Raw genomic sequence first — 12,241 nt, forward strand, 5'->3', positions numbered from 1 at the left:
TCCCCTCCAAAGATCTGAGTTTTGATTTTTTAAAGAAAAATAGGTGCCTTATACTTCAAACCTCAAGTCAACCTCTACAAATGCTAATTATCTTAGCTGCCGTCAGAAGCAGGATGCTTCAGTAGAGAACGCATCGTCCTTTACTGTGTATTGAGTCATTCAGAGCTTCCATTTGGCATTTCAGTTTCGAATCCACAATAAAACCTATGCGTTATATACCAGACTTGCCCAAAAGAAAGACATGCACATGCAAATAATAAAATTCTACCACCATTATGTCTGAAAGGTTTAAGTTGATTGCACAAACCACAAGTTTTTGCTTTAGCAGAATTATAAAGAAGTGGATGCTGTGGTTATACCTTGCTGTCGGTCCTCCTTTAGTGCAAGCTGTGCATGCGGGAAGATCTTCTGCACAACTTGTAAAATATTCTCTACTGATCTTTGAAAAAGTGGCTTGAAAATGGGTGATAGTGCTTGTACGGGTGAAGCCTTGATCCGGTTTGAAGATGGAACAACCTTCTTCATAGCCATGAAAAAGTCCTTTGCTTTTATTTTAATAGAATTAACGTCTAGTAGCAACTTCTCCCTACTTGCATAAATCTGAGGATAGCATCGGCGTAGAGAGCACAGCGCAGCTTCAGTACAGAGGGATTTGATATCTGCACCACAGTATCCTAACAAACAAAAATCAAACGTTACATCAGTCAAGGCCCAGGTTTACAACATGCAACATTTAAGGAATTTGTAATGCCAAAACCAAACAGCTTAACAGGGAATTCAAAGTGCTACCGCTCTGCAGGGAAGTTTCATGTTGCTCAGTGCCTGATATCCTGCACTTATGCAGCTGAAGCAGACTCCTCATCAAAAACTATACTCTTGAGGAAGATGCCCCAGAACCATTTAATGTTCTCAGACAACAAAAGGAACGACAACAAAGAGTAAATAGATGAAAGCATCTCACTCCGATTGCTATGAAGGCGTGCCAGCTGCCTCGTTGACTAGTTGTGCAACAAGGCACAAGAGCATGGGTACTGCCTGGTACAAGCTAAGGTTCTTTACAACTTGGTCACAAGCAAGAATCCGTTTCTGTTTCAGTCTTACCAATGCATTTCTCAGCTAGTTCATCAAGCAACATGTCCGGTGGCTGAGGGGTCCAGTCACGAGTATGAATCCTGAAAATTTCTTTTCTAGCCTGGAAGCAAAATCATTGCATTTTAGCTTGTCCCAAGTTTTCCTTAAAAATACCAGCAAGAAACAAACAAACCAAAAGGCAAACAAACAAACAAAAAAAACAGTCCTCCCTCAAAACCCCTCATCTATTAATACACTTTTCTTACTTGCTCAACTTTCAAGTATTTTACAGTTATTTAATATACACTCTGCATTGTCAACCAGGAAATTGAATATTTCTTATTTGTTATACTGAACTTTTTCTAGGAACCTACAATGAAAGAAAAGGCATTTATAGCTTCAATAACAAGGTTCCAAACTACGAGACCTAAGGACCCAGAGGAAAATACTGTAATGAAAAATTTATCCAGAAACATTTCTTTGCTGTCCAAAAAACTTCTCTAAAACTTAGCAAGCTTTCATTGGGACAGTCTCATTACTTCATCACATTTGCTTTTCAGTCAGTAAATTCACAGAAAGCACTTCTGGCACAATGCTTCCAATTGCTACAATTACTATAAAGAAGAAAAGAATTATGACTCAAACTACTACCACTGAGCAGGGGCACAATCAAATGCAAACACGTCCCCTATTCACTCATAAGTGAAGGATTGAGACCAAAAACACAACTTCATGATGAAAGCGCCCAAGTGGACTAAATAATTAAGCAAACGGGTACAACTTTGGGAATGAAAGGTTTGGTTATAGAACTAACTACTTGGTGGTATCATCCTGACCATATATATCCAGTACTAGATTTGCCCTCCATGGAACAACGCAGTGTCTCCACGTATCACTCTTTTGTTCAAGTTGTCAATTATTTTTTTTTTCCTATAAAGTTGGACTTTGCCATGGTAGCACTAACGTTGAATTTAAGTTCTCACCTCTTTATTTGGCAAGTTGAAGAGGAACTCTCTGCCAAAGCGTCCTGGTCTTCTTAAAGCAGGATCTATAGAATCCAGTCTGTTAGTAGCTCTGATTACCACGATCTCCCCTCTGTTATCTATGCCGTCCAGAAGGGTCAGAAGAGTTGAAACAATGGAACTAATAGAAAAATATAAGTTTTACTTACTGGTTCAGTAAATTTTGTTACATTCCACATGACTTTCTTGATGCCGGAATAACCTTCTTCCTAGTGGTCATTCAAAACTGGGAAAAAAATAGTCTACCAAGTCGGGGTTTTTTTGATTTGATAATAAATCTGCAGACTGTTAAGTCATCAAGCACTTCAAGACTGTTTGAAATAATCTCTACGTTAATATAAAAGGAGTACTGCAATCTTCTGCTCAGGAAGAAAATCACAGAAAATGTCAACTTTGATTTTAGATGTTGAATTTGTTGCAGTGAGATCTTTCTCATCGCACGATTCTATTTGGATTTAAACCATATTATCTATGGAGAGACCAAGATTAGGACAAGAACAGCACAGAGTTCAGCATGAAGCCAATCAGGAGCTCAAGTTTGTATTCTTTGTATTCAACTTTATCCTTCTCTTGCTGGAAGGACCTGCTTTTTGAGTCTCCTTCTCTTCACTAGGAGCATGTTCCCTCTTGCTTTGGTAATGCTCTTTCTCAGTGGTTTTAGTCTTGTCCTTTGTATCTTGGCATCTCTCTGTAACAGCTGAGGAGGAAAGGTTTTTAGAGCTACATTCAGTGTCAGACTCGAGAGAGGAAGTATGCTGCAATTTCTCACCAGGCTCACAAGACTCTTTGCCGTACAAAATGGTTTCTTTTGAAATGAGGTCACGTTCTTTTGATCTTCTTGCTTTCTCCTTGTCTCCACGGTCATCACATTGGTACGATGCGAGGTATTCATCATTCCCAGGAGATTTCGGAGGGTCCACGACACTGCACAAAATAAAATCACATTTCTCACTTCTGCTGAAGGACGTGAATATTAAGAGTAAAACCTTCCAACGTCAAACAAACAAACAAAAACCTCCGGACTACAGGAACCCTCGCAAAGATATGCCATTTAGAAACCTCTCCTGTGATTAGGACACCTTCTTCAGCTCCCAGAGAAAGTGCTTTTTCCCCTCTTGCTTCTGAAGCCATTGCACTAAAAAAGCAAACGCATCTGTCTCCCTCCACCCCTGCTGCTCTGAATAAGAGCCAGAATATTCAAAGCCACTCTATTTGTTCTCCCCACATAGCCGAAAAAACACCAGTTGAAAGAGTTTTCTACCTCTCTCCACGAATTTACATTCACATATCCTATGACTGCAAAAATAGAAGGCGGGGCTCAGGAGGAACAGCCAGTGCTGGAAATGAAAAAAAGCAGCCTGTTTCTTCAGAGTCTTAAGCCTATGCTACTAGGAACAAAACAAAACAAAACAAAACAAGAGGAGAGGAGAACAACAGCGGGAAATTTACCTATTCTCCAGGTGTTCAATTGCAAAGCCTCCTCTGGAGGATCAACAGTTGTGAATTCAGTGTGCTTAGGAGAAATCAGATCTACATCTGAACCACAACTATTTCAGTAGTATCACGAACTTCTGTTACTCTGAAGAAGCAGTCAGCACCGTTTCTATGTTAGGAAAGAGCTGAACAGAGTCTGTTATTCACATCAAGTAGTCAGGCAGGTTTCTTCTTCTTCAGGCTGGGTTTCACTAGAACATTACTAGCCTGTAAGCCTCATGGCATCACCTTCCATCTTGACTGCTGAACCTCCTTGCTCCCTACTATCTTCTTTGCCAAGATACAGCTGTCCACATTTACTTTTCCTACTTGACTGGACTGAATTTAAGAAGGTGTCTTGCATCTAAGAAAGGGAACAAAAGCTGCTGCCCAGCAGCGTCTGGCTCAGGGAGGAGTGAGAAAGCTCTGTGCAGCCCCCAAGGTCCATGCAGCAGGAGGCAGGAGGTGCTCCAGGCTCACAGCAGCACTTCCCCTGCGGCCTGTGCAGGGAGAGGCCCCTGGTGGAGCAGGCTGTCCCCCTGCAGCCCATGGGTCCCCCGTGGAGCAGATCTCCACGCTGCAGCCCCCCTGTGGCTGGAGGAGCCCCCGGTGGAGCAGGTGGCTGTGGCCTGGAGGAGGCCGCGGCCTGTGGAGAGCCCCCGCAGGAGCAGGCCCCGGGCTGGACTGGAACAGGCTGTGCTGAGCCTGCTTTGCCCGTGACGCTCCTTGTGGAGTGATCTCCCTGTCCTTCTGGCAGCCCTTGAGCCCTTGCCAGCCTCTTTTCTCCCCTTGGCGTTGGAGGAGGGGCAGGGAGAGAGCGCTTGTGCTGGAGCTCAGCTGCCCAGCTGAGGAAAACCACCACGGCTCTGTCTTGCCGCTGCTGCAGCACGCTGGTAGCAGCCAGCACCATCTGTTCTTCGAGCCTCAGCAAGCCCACAGCATCTTCCCAGAAGGGATCCCTTTCCTTCACGCCTGACAGGCGCCGCCTCTAGAGGCTGAGGGCTTGTGCCCTGTTTTCAAGCGCTTTCTCAGTGCCCCCTTCCCCAGAGAAGGATCCCAGCTGCTTGGCTTCCCTGCCCTCTGCTGCCAGGCTCCCGCAGCTGCTATCCCAGCAGCGCAGCAGCCAGCTGACAATGTGCTCGCCTGGAGGACAGCTGCAATCTTGTCCCATGGCTCGCAGCTCGCCCAGGGATGGGGATCACCTGCTTCCAGCTGCTTTTCTCTCTGCTCTCCTTTCCAACAGCCTCCTGTGCCCTGGGATGGCCCTACCTTGAGGTTGGCTGCCTCGCCTTCCTCTTGCTCCTTCCCCTTCTTGGGAGGACTTTCTGCCCTTCCGAAACGAGATGACTTCTGCATGCATTCCTTCCCCTTGTGTGTATTGGTGCCTGAGACAGCAACGGGGTCGTCACCGGAGCCAGCTGTAGGGCCTGTGCCAGGCTTGGAGGGGCTGCAGGGAACATGCCAGGGGCTGGAGTGCCTGGATGTGAAGTACTATCAGTAAAGAATTTCTTCCTAACATATATCAGAAATCTAACTTTTCAGTGTAAAGCTATTAGTCCATGTCCTGTCACTCCAGGCCCTGATAAAGACCCCCTCCCCAGCTTTCCTATAGGTTGCCTTTAAGTACAGGAAGGCTCTCAGCCTGGCACACAGTAAAAGTGATGGCAGATCCTTCACAATATTATTTGAATTTCACGTAAATAGAACAGACTATCAACTTACTTAGGAGAAGTAATACAATTTCAGAACTATTCAAAACCAAAGGCATTCCAAACTAAGTTTAAGTTCAGAGGAAATCCAAAGAAAAAACTAATTTTGAAACTAATAATCAGAGACCATAATCTTCTTCGAATGATAGATTTTCCTCCTGTACTGGGTAATTTTGGTCTGTCTTTAATGATCATCCAGACATGGCTTTGACACCGAGTATCTTGCTTTGCCTCTGCATTAAGTCTTCTTCTCATGTGAGGTAAATGTCCTGCTCTTATGGGATGGGCCTGGGAGACATACGCGCTGTGTCTCATGATGCTTGGATATCATCTTAATTCTGGGTGAAGATGAAAGGTCTCACTGCTTCCTGAACAGGGAAGTGGATGTCTGCAGTTAAGAACCCTCTGTCTAATCTAGCAACATGAAGGAAGGAGTTTGCTGGATTGCAAGTGACAGTGAAGAAAGCCACAGATGACATATCAAACTGATTAAAATGTTATTTAGCTCAGGGCATGGCTAATGATGTGGAGCTGGAATAGTTTGACGACTGTAATTACACTCACTATCACTGTGACTTGTTTATAGGATGGTAATGCCTAAAGGTCCCACTGGAGCCTGAAACAAGGTTGTGCTGGGCGCTGCACGTGCATATCTCAGTAGCGCTTTGATAGCTAGTGATACAAACAGACAGAACAGAGATTGAAAGGAGAAACGGGGGGACAGAGATAAGAAGATCTTCCTGCAGGTCATTTAGGGTATCAGCCAGGAGTTCAGTGCATCCAGCTCTCTAGTGCTCTGCTGGCCCAATGAGATGAATGGAAAACATTGCAGCCTTGGAAAAATAGTGCTTCTTCTAATTCTTTGGCCAGTTTTGATGATTTAGGACTGCTCTATTTATTTATTTATTTTACTTTCCCCATTTGTGCTGGAGAAGGTGAACTTTTTAAATACCTATTCTGAATTCAAATATCATTTTCATTGTTATGTTTCTGTTTTGTTGGCACTATTCATAATGACTTCTACCCTTCAGTGGAAGCAAAAGCTTATCATACCATAAAACTGATAAAACAAAACATAAAACAAAACCAGGCTTAGAATGAAATTTTTGAGGCTTACAAATGCAAACTTTGAAATCTAAGGAAATGAATAATTGAGTCTGACTAAGCATCTCTGGGACTGGAGTGCAGAGAAGGCAGAGTTAAAATTCAAAATTCAGATGGGAAAAAAGCAATGAGAAAAGGTACATTTCAGAGGTTAAAAACTGCAAAAATAAAGTACGAATGACCCAAAACCTCCTTCACATAGGAAATTAAACAATAATAGTAAATGATACTTAAGCCACAGAAACCAGGGGGAACAAAGAGAACAAATTAGGACAGTTGCATACTCGAGGCAAAAATAGATCAAAAGTTAATGATGTCTCAAATGCTGCAAATCTTATTTCCTGCATCTAACAGCAACAACAATGTGATATTAAGGGCAGTGACAGGATTCCCATTGCAAATGAGGGTAGGGCACTAGGCACAACATCATCTGAGGTGAAATAAAAATCTACAGTGATTCAAGTGAAAAATGACAAGCTGATATCTACCTAGCCTATTAACAGCATTGGCACACAGAACAACAACTCAAGTAGGAAAAATACATCACAATTGTGCAAATCAGGGCTAGTCCCCAGAATGGGAGAGTAACAAATATACTTCTGTCCAGGAGAATGTAAAGAGTGATCCAGACAAGTGCAGGCCTGTTAGTTTGACATCAACGCTGGGCAAAGTTTTGTAGCAAGAAGAGATAAGACTAGGGAAGTAGCGGGTAATGTGGAATTTACAAGATAATTTATTAAAGCTAATTTGTTTCCAGAGAATTTAGTAGCTTGCCTTTGTAGGACCAGTGCTCCCCTACACAGGGGATGAACTACATCTATTTCACTTTCTGTGAGCTTCTGATACCTTAGCTATGGATTTGGGCTTTGGGGCTGCAAGTGAATCAAGGGAGTTTGCAATTGTTCACACTGTTCGAAGAGGGAATTACCGGCAAAGGAGAGGTTCCCTGTAGTGATTCTCAGAGACAGTTCTGAAACTGCAGCTGCTAAGGAGGCAAAGACTCATGGAGAAATGTAGGCTGGAAGGGAGCTCTGAAAACCCAACCTCCTATTCAGAGCAGAGATGACTTCAAATTTAGGTATGTTCAGTATGGACATGGTGGCCGAAGACTAAAAATTACATATGAGCTTTGAGATTTCCAGGTGACATAAAGTTGGGAAGTACTACTGAGCCTGACAGAAGGATATCCCTTGTGATTGAAATGGTTCAGGTGAAGTGACATTTGATAATACAAAGCAGAGCCAGGCTCAGAGATTCTCAACAAAGGGTGTTTTTTTTTTTTTTTTTTTTTTTTTTTTTTTTTGTCATGTTTGCTATTCAGGAGTTTAAAACAAACAATAAAACAACAAAACCCCATGTTCATGCACTGTTAACAGAAGAACTGAAAAAGTTAAGTGGTTATATGGTATGTATGGCTATTCTTTTTTTTTTTTTTTTTTTTCTCCAGTATAAATATACCTGACAGGGCAGCCCTGCCACACATTTAAGACATGAGGCAAAATTCTGCCACTTGTATTCATATTGAACTTAGGAGGAAGTGTTCACAAGACAGAAGGAACAAGTTGCCTATTGTGTGGAAGGGAATTAAAGGACATCATTCTGCTCAGCCAGATGCCAGCTGAGAGAAAAATATGATGTCTCTGTGAAAATGCATTTCTTGAGTAAATATCAAGGAGAATTAGGAAATGTGTAAGTTGGGAGATACATCTGAAATGATGATTGCAGTTGGCTTATGAGGAACTTTGGACAGGAAATTGGTAGAAACTTCCCATTTTAAGAATAAAGTGCACCATAGATATGAAGTCAGCATTCACCTAAAGAGTAGAGGCCAACTCAAAGCCCCCACAACAAAGCAGTGGACAAACCAGAACACTAACATGTTGTGGTCTAGAGTCACACAGATATACATAAGTTTACTATACCTAAACATCTGAGGGGTTCCTTTGAGAGGCGGAGGGCTTGTGCCCCATTTCCATTTCCACTCTCAGTGTCCCCTGCCTCAGAGAAGGATCCCAGCTGCTTGGCTTCCCTGGCCTCTGATGCCAGGCTACCAGAGCAGGTATCCCAGCATCGCAGCAAACAGGTGACAATTTGAGTGCCACAGCAGTCCTCATTGCGAGCTGGACGCTCAGGGCACTTGTGGCCACCCACCTTTGTGAGCTCCAAGGCTGACAGTGACTCTCTGCTGAGCTACCACGGCTCTCGGCTGTCCTGGTGACAGAGCTTTCGGCGCTAAGCTGACTGCCAGGAGAAAAGGCTGCCGTGAAATGGCTGCTCCACAATGCCAGGAGCAAGGTCTGCTGGGCTGGGGGTTCGCAGGGGAGCTCGGCCTTGGGCCTGGCAACTGCGCCTGGAAGCCAGGGACGGCCTTGGTGTGCAGCTGGACACCTGGGCCTGAGAAAGCAAGGTCTCTTTCCAGACACTTGGTACCATCGTCACCCAGTGGCTGTCTCAGGGGGAAGAGAGAAATGCACAGCATCTCTTGCTGCCCTGCAGTGCTGCTGTCCTACGCCCTTGGGGGTCTCCGGGATAGAAAAAGGGATGGATTTTGACCCAAAACCCAGCTCCTTTCTATCAAAAGCATCACGTCCTCCTGTCTTTCTTGTATTTAGCTATGACTTTAGGAATCCCTGCAATCCCTGCAGCTGTGTCCCCTGCCAGCTTCTTGTGTGCCCCAAGCATCCTCGCTTGCAGGGCAGTGGAAGATGCAGAAAAGGCCTTGCCTTAGTGGAAGCACTGCCCTGCAGGAGCTCCAACATCCCTCTCAGCAGCACGCTGTAGCCCCCAAATGCCCCCGAAAGGGCACATTTCAGCTACTGGGAAGGAAATGAGCTCGCTCAAGGTGAGCTACCCGCTCAAGGCCCAGGTGTCTGTGAGGCGGTCTTGGCAAGGAGTCCTGTTGTGTGAGTCTGTTCTTTGCGGGTGCTCCGTCCCCACAAGGCTTGCTTTTCAAGGCCCAGGAGAGTCTTGTGGGCACTGGCCTGGGGCCCCAGGCTGAGCCAGCTGCTGGCTGGCAATCAGGGAGGCTCGCTCAGTGTCTTGGCTTGGGTTTGCGTGGCCAGGCTGTGGGAGCGGGGGGCTGCAGGGGTGTCCTCTGTGAGGAGAATGCAGCAGCTGCCCCATGGGAGCTCAGGGCCGCTGCCAGGAGGCTCCTTCCAGGAGGGACCCACCCGCTGCTGCCCAGAACGCAGAGCAAAAGGATGATGTTTGCGCCTGGGGGAGAGCCCATCTAAGAAAGGGAACAAAAGCTGCTGCCCAGCAGCGTCTGGCTCAGGGAGGAGTGAGAAAGCTCTGTGCAGCCCCCAAGGTCCATGCAGCAGGAGGCAGGAGGTGCTCCAGGCTCACAGCAGCACTTCCCCTGCGGCCTGTGCAGGGAGAGGCCCCTGGTGGAGCAGGCTGTCCCCCTGCAGCCCATGGGTCCCCCGTGGAGCAGATCTCCACGCTGCAGCCCCCATGTGGGTGGAGGAGCCCCCGGTGGAGCAGGTGGCTGTGGCCTGGAGGAGGCCGCGGCCTGTGGAGAGCCCCCGCAGGAGCAGGCCCCGGGCTGGACTGGAACAGGCTGTGCTGAGCCTGCTTTGCCCGTGACGCTCCTTGTGGAGTGATCTCCCTGTCCTTCTGGCAGCCCTTGAGCCCTTGCCAGCCTCTTTTCTCCCCTTGGTGTTGGAGGAGGGGCAGGGAGAGAGCGCTTGTGCTGGAGCTCAGCTGCCCAGCTGAGGAAAACCACCACGGCTCTGTCTTGCCGCTGCTGCAGCACGCTGGTAGCAGCCAGCACCGTCTGTTCTTCGAGCCTCAGCAAGCCCACAGCATCTTCCCAGAAGGGATCCCTTTCCTTCACTCCTGACAGGCGCCGCCTCCAGAGGCTGAGGGCTTGTGCCCCGTTTGCAAGTGCTTTCTCAGTGCCCCCTTCCCCAGAGAAGGATCCCAGCTGCTTGGCTTCCCTGCCCTCTGCTGCCAGGCTCCCGCAGCTGCTATCCCAGCAGCGCAGCAGCCAGCTGACAATGTGCTCGCCCGGAGGACAGCTGCAATCTTGTCCCATGGCTCGCAGCTCGCCCAGGGATGGGGATCACCTGCTTCCTGCTGCTTTTCTCTCTGCTCTCCTTTCCAACAGCCTCCTGTGCCCTGGGATGGCCCTACCTTGGGGTAGGCTGCCTCGCCTTCCTCTTGCTCCTTCCCCTTCTTGGGAGGACTTTCTGCCCTGCCGAAACGAGATGACTTCTGCATGCATTCCTTCCCCTTGTGTGTATTGGTGCCTGAGACAGCAACAGGGTCGTCCCCGGAGCCAGCTCTCAGGGCCTGTGCCAGGCTTGGAGTGGCTGCAGGGAACATGCCAGGGGCTGGAGGGGCTGCAGGGAACATGCCAGGGGCTCGAGGGGCTGCAGGGTGAGTGACAATGCTTTGAGGGGCCTCAGGTCCTGCCGCAGTGGTTGAAGTCGATGCAGGGAACATCAGAGTTGTTGGAGGGGCTGCAGGTAAAATGCCAGGGCTTGCAGGGGCTGCAGGCTGCGTCACAGCTTTGCATTAGGTCAAGATGCATTTTCCTAGAACCATACATTTCCTCCTGGAGGGGCTGAAGAGCATGGAATGGTCTTCAAAATGCACAGAGCAGACCCCAGCAAATGTAGAGCTGCTGCTAGCAAGTAGGTAACTTTATTGTTCCTGTTGTTAATTTTGTTTCACAACAACAGATGCAAATATGTATCTTGAGTTGAGGGCAAAGGTGACCTTGGATCTGAAGCACACAGGCGTTCGCTAGTGTCCCCCCATCCGGAGTGAATCCAGAATGACTCGGAAGGAAAAATAAAGTCCAAACCAGTGCGTTGTGATAAAGAGAGTTTAATAGGGTAGAAAAGGAATAAAAACCAACAAAATAATAAATAAAGATATTTATAATTTATATTAATATATAAAAATATTTAATACTATTACTTATAATTTTATAAAAATAAAACAATGCCATACTGTACAACACAGTCAATAAAGTGGATTTAATTAAATAAATAAGAAAACCAATAAATTAAATGAAAATTAAAAAATTTAAATTTAATACAAATAAAACCCATTTTTCCCATTCCAGTGAATTGCTATCCCCATCATCACTTCCCATCCCACTGATCATTTGCTGTCCCAAAGACCTCCCAGTTCTTATCCCCTTGGTATGCCAGTGCAAGAAGAGCTGCAGGCAGAGGCCTTGCTGAGTGACCACCTAAGGAGAGGAATTTAATCCAGAAGGCAGGAAAGAAGAGCAATGCCCCGAAAGAAGAACCAAGTCTTGTCTCTCAGCCCTTTGGTGTCCCAAGCAGCAGTTGCCATGGCCAAGCTTTCCCAGCCCAGCTGCTGCCAGCATCTCCCCAGCTTGCCATTGCCACCTTCCTGGGTGAGGCGCGCGCGCATTTGCCATTGGCGCTGTTGCCATCCCTGTGAGTGGCAAGCCCATCCCCTAGCTCCAGCACGAGAGAGGGGAGAGGGCAAGCGAGAGGGGCAAGGGCTGAGGAGCGTGGCTGAAGCTGGAGCAGGTGCCTGCAGAGGTCTCTGTGCCTGCCTGGGTGCTGCAGGGGCCGTCGAGGAGAAGCCCGAGGTCGGTCACGGGTAGCCGTAATAGTAGGCTATGGCGTGGTCCTTCTGCCGCTGCACGAAGAATTGCACGGGGCCGATCTTGGTCTGGTGGGCCGCCCGCTGCCGCTCCTCCTGGGCCAGCTTCTTCAGGCGCTCCCGCTCGGGACGCTGCTGCGGCGTGATGGGCACCGACTCCTCCTGCTCCTCCAGCGGCGTGGGCGCTGCGTCGCGGCCCGCCCAAGGCCCCACGCAGGGCACGTAGTCCACGCGGGGCTGCGCCGGACGCTGCAGCGTGCGCGGCTGCATGGG

Source organism: Netta rufina, assembly GCF_964035555.1.
Source record: "Netta rufina genome assembly, chromosome: 18".
In the NCBI taxonomy this organism is placed as follows: Eukaryota; Metazoa; Chordata; class Aves; order Anseriformes; family Anatidae; genus Netta; species Netta rufina.